Source organism: Mustela lutreola, chromosome 5 (assembly GCF_030435805.1).
Source record: "Mustela lutreola isolate mMusLut2 chromosome 5, mMusLut2.pri, whole genome shotgun sequence".
Lineage (NCBI taxonomy): Eukaryota > Metazoa > Chordata > Mammalia > Carnivora > Mustelidae > Mustela > Mustela lutreola.
This window is the reverse complement of record NC_081294.1, coordinates 102,925,349-102,939,603: the sequence shown is the minus strand read 5'-3', so window position 1 is coordinate 102,939,603 and position 14,255 is coordinate 102,925,349. Positions and strand designations below refer to the sequence as shown.

Sequence of the window (14,255 nt, the reverse complement as noted above, 5' to 3'; positions counted from 1 at the left end):
TACATACAGTATTATCAGAATTGTTAACTTGTACCAGGGTATCTACGTGGCTCAGCCAGTTAGGCGTCTGACACTTGATTTCAGCTCAGGTAAGGATCTCAGGGTTATGAGAGGGAGACCCACACTGGGCTCTGTCCCGGGCATGGAGCCTGCTTAAGATTCTCTCTTTCCTTCTCCCTTTGCCTCTCTCCAACCTGTCTATCTCTCTGTCTGAAAGAAAGAAAGAAAGAGAGAAAGAAAGATAGATAGATTATCTTTTACCCCCAAGAAACACAACTTTATCAACTGGGATACAGTGCTTACATACAGTTTCTTTTGCCTTTAGTCTTATTGAATCCTCCTCTCCAAAGTCACTTGACCTACCCACTTGAGTGAAATTGTTTAAAACAACTGCAATATATCTGAATTCTCTTGTCATAGCCTGTGTCCCATGGATGAATCCCCTGACCTCCTAAATAATTTTTTAAAGTTCTCATATATTAAGGTTCATTCATTGTTCTATAAAGTTCTACAGATTTAGACAAATGCTTATATCAGGTATCTACTATTCCAGTATCATACAAAATAGTATTGGCACCTTAAAATCTCCCTGTTCAACCCTCACTCTCCCCCCGAACCTCTGGCAACCACTGATTCTGCTACTATCTGTACAGTTTTGTCTTCCCAAAATGTTCTATGGTTGGAATCATACAATATATAACCTTTTCAGATTGGCTTCTTTCACTTGACAATATGCCTTTAAGTTTCCTCCATGTCTTTTCATGGCTTACTAGCTCATTTCTTTTCATTATTGGATTGTATTGCATTGTATGAATGTACCACAGTTTCCTTACTCATTCACCTATTATTGAAAGACATCTTAGTTGCACACAGCTTTTAGAGAGTATGAATAATGCTGTTATAAACATTGGTTTAGTTAGTGTAGCCCTAAGTTTTCAACTCATTTGTGTAAATACCTAAGAGTGAGATTTCTGGATCATATGGTAAAACTATGTTTAGCTCTATAAGAAACTTCAAACCTGTCTTCCAAAGTGTCTGCCCATTTTGCATTCTTACCAGCAATAAATGAGAGTTCTAATAACAAATTTATTTAATAGCAAGAACAAGTAAGACTTCGATTATACAGGATCTCACCGCTATAGAAGAGCTCTCCGTTTCCATGGTTTGTGCCTTATTAGAGGTGAACCATGAACTACTATAATTGTATGGAGACAGCACTTACATTTGAGGGAAGAGAGAAGTATAGCTCTTTTCCTTCTCCACACAGCAAACAAATTCTGGCCATAGCAGCATGCCAAATGCCAACTGTAAAAGGCTACTGGGAAAACTAACCAAAGAAATTCAGACTTACTTGATACATAGTGACATTTTAGCAGTGAGGGAGGGGTACACCATTAACATCACCTTTTTAAATATATGCAAGTTCAGGAACTAAAAAGACTAAGCAACTATCTCCAGAAAACTAAAAGCAAAACAAGCAGAGAAGTGTTATAATTATGGACCCTTTCCTTGAGCCCTGAGTTAAAAATCTGTCTTTGCTACATACTAGCCACGTGCCACTAGGCAAATTTCTTAATTTCACTAGGTCCTGATTTCCCAGATGGTAAATGAGAATAACAATAATAATACTCTTCTCATAAAGTGTCATTGGAATCAACCAGCATATGATGACTATTAACACCTGGCACCCTTGCCTCAATTCAGGACATCTCTGAAGGGTCATCCCAGCTCCTGAACTCCAGATAGAATCGGCAGAATTAACTTTTGGGATACATCTTATTGCAACTTCTTCCTCTGCCCAGTCCTGCCTCCCTCATCCCCTTACAAGAATTATTCCCAAGAGTGCTTCCTAAGAAATTTCTTACACATAAATTTACATCTGGAGAAATATGACCTAAGAGAGTGAGCATTACCATCAAAACCACTACTGTCATTAGTGTTTATTCCAAGGCCCCCAGTCCATGGCTGTCTGTGTGATGCAGCAAAACATCCTTCAGGCCCTCATTTGAAGGATGACTTCCTCCCTCTGGGAAGAGTGGTCCTCACACTCCCCAAAGTGATGACGCACCTGAATTGTTCAAGGTAGTCCTCAGTATCAGTCATCTCCTTAGCAGAGCTAGTAATGGTGGAGGAGGATGGTCAAGGATGAGCAAAGAAGAGGAAAGAACTTCCAGCTAATTAAAGTTCCCCAGCGCAGCCTAGACAAAATCAATAGAATAGAATAAAAAGTGAAATCTGAAGGAAGTTTAAATGCAGATGGCAATTTATCACAAATAGTTCCCTTACCAGCAAAGCAGACATGACTGGAAGTTAGTTACACAAAGAGAGATTTAAGAATGAACTTCAGAAGGGTGGGATTTTCAGAACTGTGCTGATTTCCAAATAGCCAAAAGCCCACAAGACAATGCCAGGAAACAGGATCCATGCCTTGGAATGGCAGCAACCTGGAGCAGAAATAAAATGATACCTAATGGCAAATGAGTACAACTAGACAATATAGAAAGGAAATTGTGTTACTAAGTATCAGAATTAAGTGATTCTCTTTTTTTTCTTTTTAAGATTTTATTTATTTATTTGACAGAGAGAGAGAGAGAGATCACAAGTAGGCAGAGAGATGGGGGGGGGCGTAGGGGGCTCCCTGCTGAGCAGAGAGCCCAATGCAGGATTTGATCCCAGGACCCTGAGATCATGACCTGAGCCGAAGGCAGAGGCTTAACCCACTGAGCCACCCAGGCATCCTGTGATTCTCTTTTCTTACTGAGAAAAGTGAGCTGCTTTCATTTAGCAATTTACAGGATATATAGATAGTTTGTATACATGAATATGCAGAACAGTTGATAATTCCTTCAGAAAAATTCAGAGATTTTGGCTCAGGTCATGATCTTGATGTCATGAGATCAAGCCCCATTTTGGGGTTCACACTGGTTGTAGAGCCTGCTTAAGATTCTTTCTTTCTCTCTCTCTTCCACACCACACCCCATGCTCTCTCTCTCTCCCTCTCTCACACACACACATACACACACTCTCTCTTTCCCTCTCTCTCAAAAGACGAAAACAAAAACAAGAGCAAAACATTCAGAGATATTTCCAGCAAACTTACTCATGGCCATTCTGTGTTGTGCATTTCCACCAGAACTATGTGTGGGCACTCTTTCTGCCAACCTAAAATGTGGGTCTTTAAGGAAAATAATAAAGGGGCCTCAGCACTAGTGGTCACTGTGTTGAGAAATTCCTCCTTTTATAACTGGGATTTCAGCTTCTCTTTTCTGTAGAGAGCATTATCTGATCACTACAGTTCTTAGGATTACTCTAAATAGCTTTCTGGAATAGTAACTATGAGGGTACAAATAGTAGACACAGGAAAAAACTGCCCAAGAAAGGGAGCACCACTGGTGACCTCTAGTAGTATACCACTTGTACTGAATCAATTCCAAATTTATAAAGCATGCTCATATTTTCAGATTTCCATCTCATTTTCATAGCTCATTACAAAAGACACTTATGTTTAACTGGCTTATGAACCACCCCCCAAAAATTTATGAAGTGGATAGACTGATGAGATATTCAGTTACCCTTGAATTTACCAAGACATGAAAACTATGGCCTCTCAGCTGGACTATATGGTGGAGGCCAAGCACATAAACTTTCTTTCCCACTAATGAACAAATACTACTTTTGCCAAACTCAAATCCCAAGAAGAGGGTGTGGCTCAGGACAATCAGAGACCCAAAGAGTTTGTTCACTGGGCTCCTGGGAACTGAGAAGAGGTAATGAATATTCTATTGCCGCAAAAGTCAACGACAATAGTGACACAACTAGATGGAAAAGGCAAAACCGAGCTCCAGACCATCCAGAGTTCCAAGCAGGACCCTGGAAACCTTAAGTAAAAACCAGACTGGAAAATGATGTCACCTGAGGGTGAGTGAAGTGCTGAAGACAGAGCAGCATGCAATATTTGAAATCCAACATGCAAAAACTAACCAACAAAGAGAACAGATATTAAAGAATTTCTAACTTTAAAAGGAAAACAGCTAAAAAAAATCTTTTTTTTTTATCCCTATAACACCTCTTACTCTGATGAGTTCAGAACAACTAATGAGTCCTCACAGTTGGAGCTGTCTCATAATTGAGATGATTTTCCATGGATGCTATTCATGATTCATAGAAGAGGTTCTTAAGGAATATTTTTTAAAAGGAAAGAAACATTTATAAATCGTATCAGGTCACTTGGGTCCTCAGTCTGGTGGGAAAAATACAGTATGCTTAGAATGTTCTCAGGCCTAGCACACCCTTAGGACTAGGACAGAAAACTCCTTGAGCCATGTTTCTCATTTAGCAGTAGCCACCAGGAGCTGCGTATTGAGAGGCATTCAGAGACCCAGTGCTGGCTTAATGAAAAAAGATACTGTGACGGACAGTCTTTAAATTTGTGTTTTATTGATGAAAAGACCATGGTATCAAAAAGGTAAAAGGCTTCATCCAGAATCACTCATTAGAATCAACACTCAACAGTGAGAATTTGGCCTCTTCCTTATCATCTTGTCAACTTTTGTTACAATCAAAATTTGGATGGCTCTCAAGGACTATATGTTACATAAAAAGAATGCAATCTCAAAGGCCAACATATTCTATTATTTCATTTACAAAACATTCTCTAAGGGAAAAATTTATAGTGATAGAGAACATGGGAATAGCTGTTAAGGGGTTGGGAAGAGTGACTCCTCAGAGATGACACAATGGAATTTCTTTGTGGTGATGGAACAGTCCTGTATCCCTATTGTGGTGATGGTGATTCAAATCTAGACAAGCAATAAACTATCACAGAACTATATAGCAAAAAGAAAAAAGTGCATATAAAAGTGGTAAAATTCAAATATGGTCTGTACCTGAGATAATGGTATTATACCAACATCAAATTCCCGGTTATCACGATGTGTTATGCTTATATAAGATACTATCATTTCAGGAAGCTGGATAAAATATAGTAACTATATTACAATTTTTTGCAGCTTCTTTGGAATCTTAAACTATGTGAAATAAAGAGCTGTTTTTCTTTCTTTTTCTTTAATATTTTACTTACATATTTGACAGAGAGACCGAGAGAAAGAGCATAAGTAGGGGGAGTGGCAAGCAGAAGGAGAAAGAGAAGCAGACTCCCCGCTGAGTAAGGATTCCAATGCAGGGGGGGAGGGGGGCTCCATCCCAGGACTCTGGGATGCTGACCTGAGCTGAAGTCAGACGCATAATCAACTGAGACACCAAGGCACATTTAAAGAGCCATTTTTCAAGTCATAGCCTACCATATTTTGGGGGAACTTAGAGGAAAGGTCAGTCCTGCTCATGGAATAAAACAGGTAAAGAGCTGATAACTGAGTACAGTTTGGATAACTGAACAATCATTTACATATATAACATAAATATATATAAATTCCTCAGATTCAATATCCACCAAATATGGCCATTTGACAAAGCCTGGCCAAAATTATACAAGTAATAGTTAGCTAATGCCAACTCTTCCCCACCTGCCTTGTTCCTACCCAGAATGTGGACATGATCGGGGGGTGCAAGAAGCCATTTGAACCACGAGGATAAAATCACAGGGTAAAAATAGTGGTGCAAAAGGAGTCAAGGCTTACATACCTCTGAATTTGCCTTGTGACAAAAACAGATCTGTATCCATTTAAGCCACTACAGTTTGGTCAGAGCTGAATGCCACCTCTACAAGGAGAAAAAAACATATCTTTTCTCCTGAGGCAGCTGTGCCATGCAATGCTAGAGAGCCATCAGCCAGAGAGGCACCACTATGAAGGAGTGACAGTGAAAATGGAGGGCAAAGGAGTGAGGAAATAGGGCTCACCACCCAGAAGGCATCTCAGGACCTCTCCTACATATCTGAGTATACTTCAGGGGCATAAATAGAGCTAGAGGGTCTTGAGTCATCATAATTTGGGTAATCTAGTTTCTTTGCTGACCCTCAAGATCAGCACTGATGCTAAGAGCAGGGTGAGACCAAGTGGAAACTACTCACTACACTCCAAGCTAAGTCCAGCTCAGCAGTTCATTCCAACTGAGGTAACTAAGGGAACAAGGTTCTTTCTCCTGTGAGTTGTGACATTAAGACCAGTCTGCAGTCCAAGCTTCCGTAAATGCCCTCAGACCCACCCACCACCTGAACCCTCTGGATTATTCTCCCTCTTGCCTTAACGGGAGAGAGGCTGCTCTATTAGATCTTACTCAGTCTTTTCTCATCTCTTTCTATCAGCTTTGAAAATTTTTACAACATTATTTCAGACTTTATCTATGTATGGGGTCTGTTTTTTTATTTGCCATGTTTCATGTGTGGTTTCTTCATGCTTTTTGTAACGCGTTCTTATAAATGTTCCTATATTTCCTGGCAATCATTTTTGAACTCTCAGGGACATCCTGGAGTAATACTTCCTATGCCTGTCACTTCTGGCACATAGGCCAGAGGTCAGCAAATTCCAGCACTCCTGCCCTCCTGTTATGATGAAGTTTTCATGGTTCACTGCTACACCATTGCTTACTCATTGCTTAGAGTTGCTTTTGCACTATAATGTGAAGGTTGAGTAGTTTCAACAGAGGCCCAATGGCTCCACAGAGCTTACAATATTTGCTATGGCCCTTTACAGAGTAAGTTTGTCAACCCCGGACATAGGCTTTCAAGTATGTGGGGGTTAATATAAGACATTAGCATATTCAAACTACAATATCATTCATATATTAGCCAGTTGAGGAAAACGTCATTTATCTGTGTGGTGATTGGTTTTTGCCTTATTTTCTGTGAAAGAACATTTATTCTCTTACTCAGTCCCCTCAACTCCTACATAATATTGTGAATTAAGAACCTGATATTAAAATAAAGTTTATTTCTTGCAATATATGGTACGGCTTTCACACATAAAGCCTAAAATAAATGTGAAATGTCATTTGTGGATTTGCTGTAATATTTTTTCTGAGTTATTACTGTTAATATTGGTTTATTTTTAAAGGCACTTTCTGTTTTGGCAGAAGGAATCCTTCTAAATTATTTATATAAAATGTATTATCACTCTTTTGTTGGATCAGTGAACTAGATGACAGCTCAATTTGAGGAGTTAAAAAAACCTTTAGGGAATCTTTTGTGGTTTTGGCAAAAAATAATATATTGCCTTTCAGAACAGAGATCATGTGATACCGAATAAGAAAACTGTAAGATAATAAATAATTGTCTGACAATAAAATGCCTGCTCACTGAAATGAGATTTTTTTAAATAAGCCAGCAACAGAGGAAAATAAAAAAGGGATGAAAATACATTTTCAGTCAATTCAAAAGAAAGGTGTAGAATTTAGGATACATGAAAGCAGTGCTCCCCAAATTTAATTGCTTCCTTGTCAGGATACAAAAAAACCACATCAAAAATATGAATAGAAATTGTTCCAATTTCTAGAAGCAATTATGCAATATATACATTGTTTTTGCAGTATATATATATTATATATATATATATATATATATATATATATATATTTAGAGTCTTAATACACATACCTTTTAAATCCAGTTAGTTATGTTTAGGTATGTATCCTGAGGAAATGAGCTAAAATGTGGATGGAGATATGTGATATTGGCTGAAATATTTAGTTAGCAGCAAAAATAGGAATAAAATAAATTAAATGTCTACTACATTTCGAGTACTATGCTAGATGCTGGTTGAATGAAATAGTCTTTGGTGAAGGAGTAATATGTCAGCTGAGAACCAAAAGCACTGGAAGTTAATGACCCAAGACCATTAAAGAGCAAATAACCATCTTTGCAAAGAGAGGAAGGTGAAAGAGATGAGATGGGCTGGTAAAGTTCTGATGATGATAGGGGACAGAGGTGAGATATCTTTTAAGAACGTTCCAGACACAAGGACTGAGAATATTTGGAATATAAATATCAAACACAGAGTTAAAGTGTAGGCATCCGGGAATCACACTGGTTAGCACTAGTGAGATAATTTGATCTAGACCCACACCTTTCCCTAAGGCAAGCAACCTTACCTGAAACAAGGAACTCTTTTCTTGTCTTAACCCCTCTTCTTGCCTATAAATGTCTTCTATTTTGAGCAGATCCTTGGAGCTCTTTTCTATTTGCTAGATGGGATGCTGCCCAATTAATGAATCATTGAATAAAGCCACTTTGATTTTCAAATTTATGTAGTTTTGTTTTTTTTAACAGTAGCAGTGCAAAAATCATGACAAAATATGTGTCATATTCAAATGTACAGTTGCTCACATAAAAACTAACCTTCATCAGTAAGGTTAACTCTGCCTCCATTTTTTAAAACAGACTTGATGGAATGGGAATGTCTGGGAATATCAGATATCTTTTTCTTAGATGCTTTACTTAATTATATCTTTCTACCCTAAGCCTTGTTGTGTAAAGTTTTTCTGGCGGGCGTCTTTTATCTGTTTCCTGCATAGGTATTGGGTTACCTATGGAGACTTGACCTGGGCATATATCCTTTTGGTGGGAGAGTCAAGGGTTAAGGGGGGGGGGGGTAGGCTGGAAGACAGCGGCGAGACCCCGCGGGGGTCTGGCGGCTAGATCCTGTGGTGGTCATTTCCATTGCTCTTCCTGCACTCCCGGAGCCTCCAGAGCCTCCGGTCATTTCTATTGTTCCTCCTGCACTCCGGGAGCCCACTGATCCAACTGTTCCTTCTTTTCAATACTAATAAGTGTGACAAGTGTACTTAGAAATGTAGCAAGTTCTAATAATTATTCTGTTATATAAAACGTTAACATAAGGGAAGCTGGGTGAAAGGTGTATGGGAACTCTCTGTACTATTTTTTGCAACACTTCTGTTAAATCTAAAATTAAAAAGTTTAAAAAAAAACCAAGAACATCATGTATGGTATGCTGCCATTTGTATAAAAGGAAGAGAAAAGAAATAGAAATGTGAATGTGATTTGATATGGTTAGAATATCTCTGGAGGTACATACACAGAACTAGTAGCATAGGTTAATTATGGAGAAAGTACCTGGAGGCTGAGGGTCAAGGGTAGAAGATTGGACTTTCTCTGGCTGCTCTTTCTGAATATTTTGATTTTTTTCCATGTGAATACCTTGCCTATTCAAAAATAATAAAATGAAAAACTGGACATCTTGGAAAGGCCATTCTAGCTCCAGAGTCCACAGTCAGCAGAGGCAACTCAACTGCTCTTTCTGCTCAATCCTGCTTTCTTCCATTTTCGTCGTGGGTACCGAACCTAAGGGAACTTGCTAATAAACACCGTATGTGCTAAACAGCTTCTCAGAGTATACTTTCCAGGGAAGGAATCTTATAGCTACTCTTTCTTTCAGCAATTCTGTAAAATTTGCCAAAGTAAGATATTTTCACTGCAGTTGGTTAAGGCTACTAACTCTTTTCATCACAACTTCCGATCTTATCATGTGGTACTGGAGTGGCTATGGGCAGCTGGAGATCCAGTTAAGTATAAGTACACTTGGGGGATATATTTCATCTAAGTTGGTAGACTACTTTTATGTGATTCACAGAGACACTTCCTGCATAGGCAAGTTATGGACAGCTATCCTACTGTGGGAAGAGTTTAGGAATACTCCACTGCATCAACTCAGTGTCAGGACATAATAGTGCAAGGGTCAATGTCATATTGAGATGTGAATGTATCCTATGGTGCTCAGCATTGGAATTTTGTGGGTAGTGGTAGAACAGTGTGATATGTAAGGAGCCAGAAGCTAGTTTACAGAAAATACTTTCAACATCAGACATATAAAAGGTAAAAAAATCTGACTCTCATAAATGCCTAGTCAAAATAGAATTTCTCTCCTGCCACATAACAAACTCATAATGTGCCAGGACAATGAGGACAACCCATGATGTGCTGGTAAATGAGTGTTATCGTTTCAAAAAGGACTTAACAATAGCTACTGCATAAGAAAACTTAAAATGTCCTGAAATTTAATTGCTCATATATCAAAGAATCTTAACAGAGATTTTCCATATTTCAATAAGAATCCTAAGTATTACATGACATTACGAATAAGTAGTAAAACTAAAACTTTTCTAAACTATGATGAAATAAATGTTGATTAATTATGAGAGAGGAAAGATTAAATTATCTTTCTATTCTCTCTATAGCATATATTACAAAATCATTCCACATGAAGAGTATGATCAAAGACTACAGAGCCAAAAGAAGAAAAAAAAAAAGTTGGAATTAAAAAGTACACTAGAGAAAATTATTATTCCAATTAATATTATGTTACTTTTCTGGATTTTTTTGATACTTATGTATTTGTCAGCTTTTTCTTTTTTTCTTTTTAGAGCTAGAGAAAGTGGGGGTTAGAGGAGGAGCAGAGGGAGAGAGAGACAAGCAGACTCTGCTCAGGAGCCTGACACAGGTCTTGATGAGATCATGATCTAAGCGCAAATCAAGAGCCAGAAGCTCAACCAACTAGGCCACCCAGGAGCCCCTACTTGTCAGCTTTTTAAATTTATAATTTATTTGGATTATCTTCTCTCATTTCACATAAATTTTCACATCTGTACCTGTTTTATATTATTTTCTTAAAGAAGGCCTAAGAATTTTATTAATCTTCAGGCCCTATAAAAACCTAAACCAACCTATGAGAGTCATCCTTTGAAAATATCTTTTTTAAAATGGGAAAAATAGCATTATTACAACACTAAAAGTCTAAAGTGATTCTCTACTAGAGTGTCCTTCAAGACAGAAATCCTTGCAGTGAGAAAAGCCTATGTTCCCAGGGGGTGGCTATGCAGGAAAATAACATAGCATTTTCCCAAATATGAGTGCAGTATTGGCAACACAGCTATTAACATTTCTGCTTTAACGTCATGTATACATTTATTTTATTCTTCAACCATATCTTATGGTCAAAGCATTATATAGTAAAGTTCTGACTGGTGTTGCTTACGGTACTTAAGGTATGCATCCTAGATAAACTTTTATTATTCCTATTTCCTCTGCTCCTTTCTCATTTCTATCAGATTTACAATCTCCAACTCATGCACATTAAATAGAACGACAGACATATGCTTTGAATGCCACTGGGTAAAATGAAAAGAATAAAAGAAGCTTAATGTTCCCCAAATATTGTTCACACAAAAAGACAATAGATACTTTGATTTTTATTGGGAGGGTCCTAAGCTTCAGCTCACACATTTGTGTATGAATTGGTCCTTACCAAAATGGATGGTGATGTGAATTGAAGATTGCGAATGTACATTGATATTACACTGAGCAAGATGAGAAGGAGATGCTTCTGGTCTCCTCGTTGTAAGCAGACATCTAAAAACAGGAAAGTGAGCAGAAGTTGATATCCATTCTTCTTTCTTAGCAACAAAATCCTTATTTTAAATGGGATGGCAGTGCACCACACTGTTAAACTACATTCCCCAGTCTTCCTCAAAGCCAGAAGTGTCTAGGTGACAGAGTTCTGGCCAATGAGAAGAAAGTATAAGGCACTGTGCACAGCTCTCAGGAACACACTACAAAGGGAGTCACTCAGCCAGCAACATTTTTTGCCCTTCTCCTTACTTATACCAGGAATTCCAAAGTGGTACTTAAATAGAGGCAGTCATCCTACAATCCGGAGGCAACCTTGAAGTCTAAAAAAAAAAAAAAATTGCACCACCTGCAGCTACGAAGGCATTGGAGGAAGCATTACTTACCTTCCCAGACTGCCTACTCCTAGACTTCTTGCTAGGTTTAGTCAAGTCCTTATCTGTTTAGGCCAAATGTAGTCCAGTTCATTTAGATGAAATAATACACAAATTCCTACCTGATACAAGGGATGGCTGAGATCTCTATTTTTATTTTCCTTACATGACTTACAAATACCTACTATTAAGTATTCATAATAGTAAATAAAACAAGAAGAAAAAAGAAGGAAGAATGACACTAAATATAGCATAATAGTAGACATATAATCTGTTTAGAGAGAAGACATACCACAAGACTCAACAAATTTCAGGACAACAAATCTTTTTTTTTTTTTTTTAAGATTTTATTTATCTATTTGACAGAGAGAGAGAGAGTACAAGCAGGGGGAAGAGCTGTCAGAGGGAGAAGCAGGCTCCCACTGAAGAGAGAGCCTGATGTGGGGCTCAATCCCAGGACCCTGAGCCGAAGGCAGATGCTTAACCAACTGAGCCACCCAGGTGCTCCAAGACAACACATTTTTCCTGCCCTTAAAGATAGATTCCACACCTGATTAAAATTAAATTAAATTAAATTAAAGTAAATAAAGATAGTAAAATTTAACTTTTTAAGTAAAATTGTACATCTCGGGAAAAATATTAAGGATCTTGCAATAAGCTAATGCAGAAAGAAACATCATCAAAATAGGAAAGAATCAAGTTAGTGATCTGAAAGAAAGCTTGGGAAAAATCACATAATGAAGAGACAAAATACAGACAAAAGTGATGTAAGGACAATAGGTATAAGGAACAAAAAAGATGAACCAACAATTAGCTTGATGTCATTGAAACAGAGGAAAAAATTAAGGAACTAGCACTCTGCAAAACATACTAACAAACAGATCAAAGAAGACTTTCCTAAAAGGAATAGAATGATATTCATGTTAAAGAGGAAGGCAAGTCTTTCATAAAGCTCAGTGTTTCTTGCTGATTAAAAAAAAAAAAAAAAGAAACAAATCCTTAGTGAAACAGATATTAATATAAACCACCAACATTCAGCTTCATGCTTAATGGTAAAAGACTAGAAAACTTCCCAGTAAATTCAAGAATAACATAAAGATGCCCAAGAGAGCCATCATCATTATTATTTTTTTTTAAAGATTTTATTTATTTATTTGAGAAAGAGAGAGAGTGAGACAAAACATGAGAGAGGAAAAGGTCAGAGGGAGCTGGGAGCCTGATGTGGGACGATCTTGGAACTCCAGATCATGACCTGAGCCAAAGGCAGTCGCCCAACCAACTGAGCCACCCAGGCACCCCGGGCCATCATTATTATTACTTAAAGATTGTATCATTGCGATTCACAGACCTATAGCCGTAGGGCAAATAATACATTATATGTTAATCAAAAAAAATGTATCATTATATATTTTGAAAACCCAGGAGAACTAACTGAAAAAAGAAAGCATTAGAAACAGAGGATCAATAGGGTGGATAGGTATAAATAATATTTTATTTATTTTTTATAATCATAAGAGCTTTATAAATACTAATTCCAGTTTGAATATAAAAAATAAATGCCTTGGAGTAATAGCAAAAACTATGCTAAAGTCCTGAATGAATTTTTCAACTCAACTCAGAGACAAAAAAAAGAAGACTGTTTAAATAAAAAGACAGATAGGAATTCATACTTGTAAAGAGGTCAATTCCCCTCACTGAATTTATAAATTCAATGTAATGGCAGTTAAAAAAATACCAAAAAAATTATATTTGTGGGAAAATGGGGAAACTTGACAAACTTGACTAAAAACAGACATACAAGATATTTGAGGAAAATCTGTGAAAAAAAGAGTAACAATTGAAATTAGCATGTCCACAACTAAAACATCATAATATTTCATTCATTTATAAAATATGATCATTCCAAATTAATAAACAACAGTTAATGGTCTATATGATATAAAATAGACCTAAACACAAGTATATGCAATAATTTATGATAAAAGGTGGCAACTCTGTGAGATATTGGAGCGACAGGCAAGCCATTTGAAAAAAAAATGATTAGATTTCTATCCCTCTCTCTATGCAAATAAACATCAGATAAATAAAAAAATAATCATGCAGTAACTAAAATGGCACAAGGAATGTTTTGGGGTGATGGAAATGTTCTCAAATCAGACCATGAGGATGGATGCATAACTCTGAATTCACTAAAAGTTGTTGAATTGTACACCTACAATGAGTGAACTTGGTGGTACACACATTATACATTAATAAAGCTGCTAAATTTTTTTTTTAAAGATTTATTTATTTATTTGACAGAGAGAAATCACAAGTAGATGGAGAGGCAGGCAGAGAGAGAGAGGGAAGCAGGCTCCCTGCCGAGCAGAGAGCCCGATGCGGGACTCGATCCCAGGACCCTGAGATCATGACCTGAGCCGAAGGCAGCGGCTTAACCCACTGAGCCACCCAGGCGCCCTAAAGCTGCTAAATTTTTAATTGTAATAAAATAGAAGTACCAAAAACCACAGAAATCCTGAAAGAAAATATGGGTGAGTATTTTTAGAATTTTGGATTGAAAGCCCTTC

At 37.4% G+C, this 14,255-nt stretch overlaps 1 long non-coding RNA gene across 1 annotated transcript in view; it reads right to left on the bottom strand.

The window, feature by feature from the left end:
- The window catches only part of LOC131832368 (uncharacterized), a 72,839-nt gene that overhangs the window by 52,287 nt on the left and 6,297 nt on the right, over positions 1–14,255 (bottom strand). Inside the window, exon 2 of the long non-coding RNA XR_009354018.1 lies at positions 11,214–11,317. This is a non-coding gene — a long non-coding RNA (uncharacterized LOC131832368). The remainder of the gene's footprint in view (positions 1–11,213; positions 11,318–14,255) is intronic.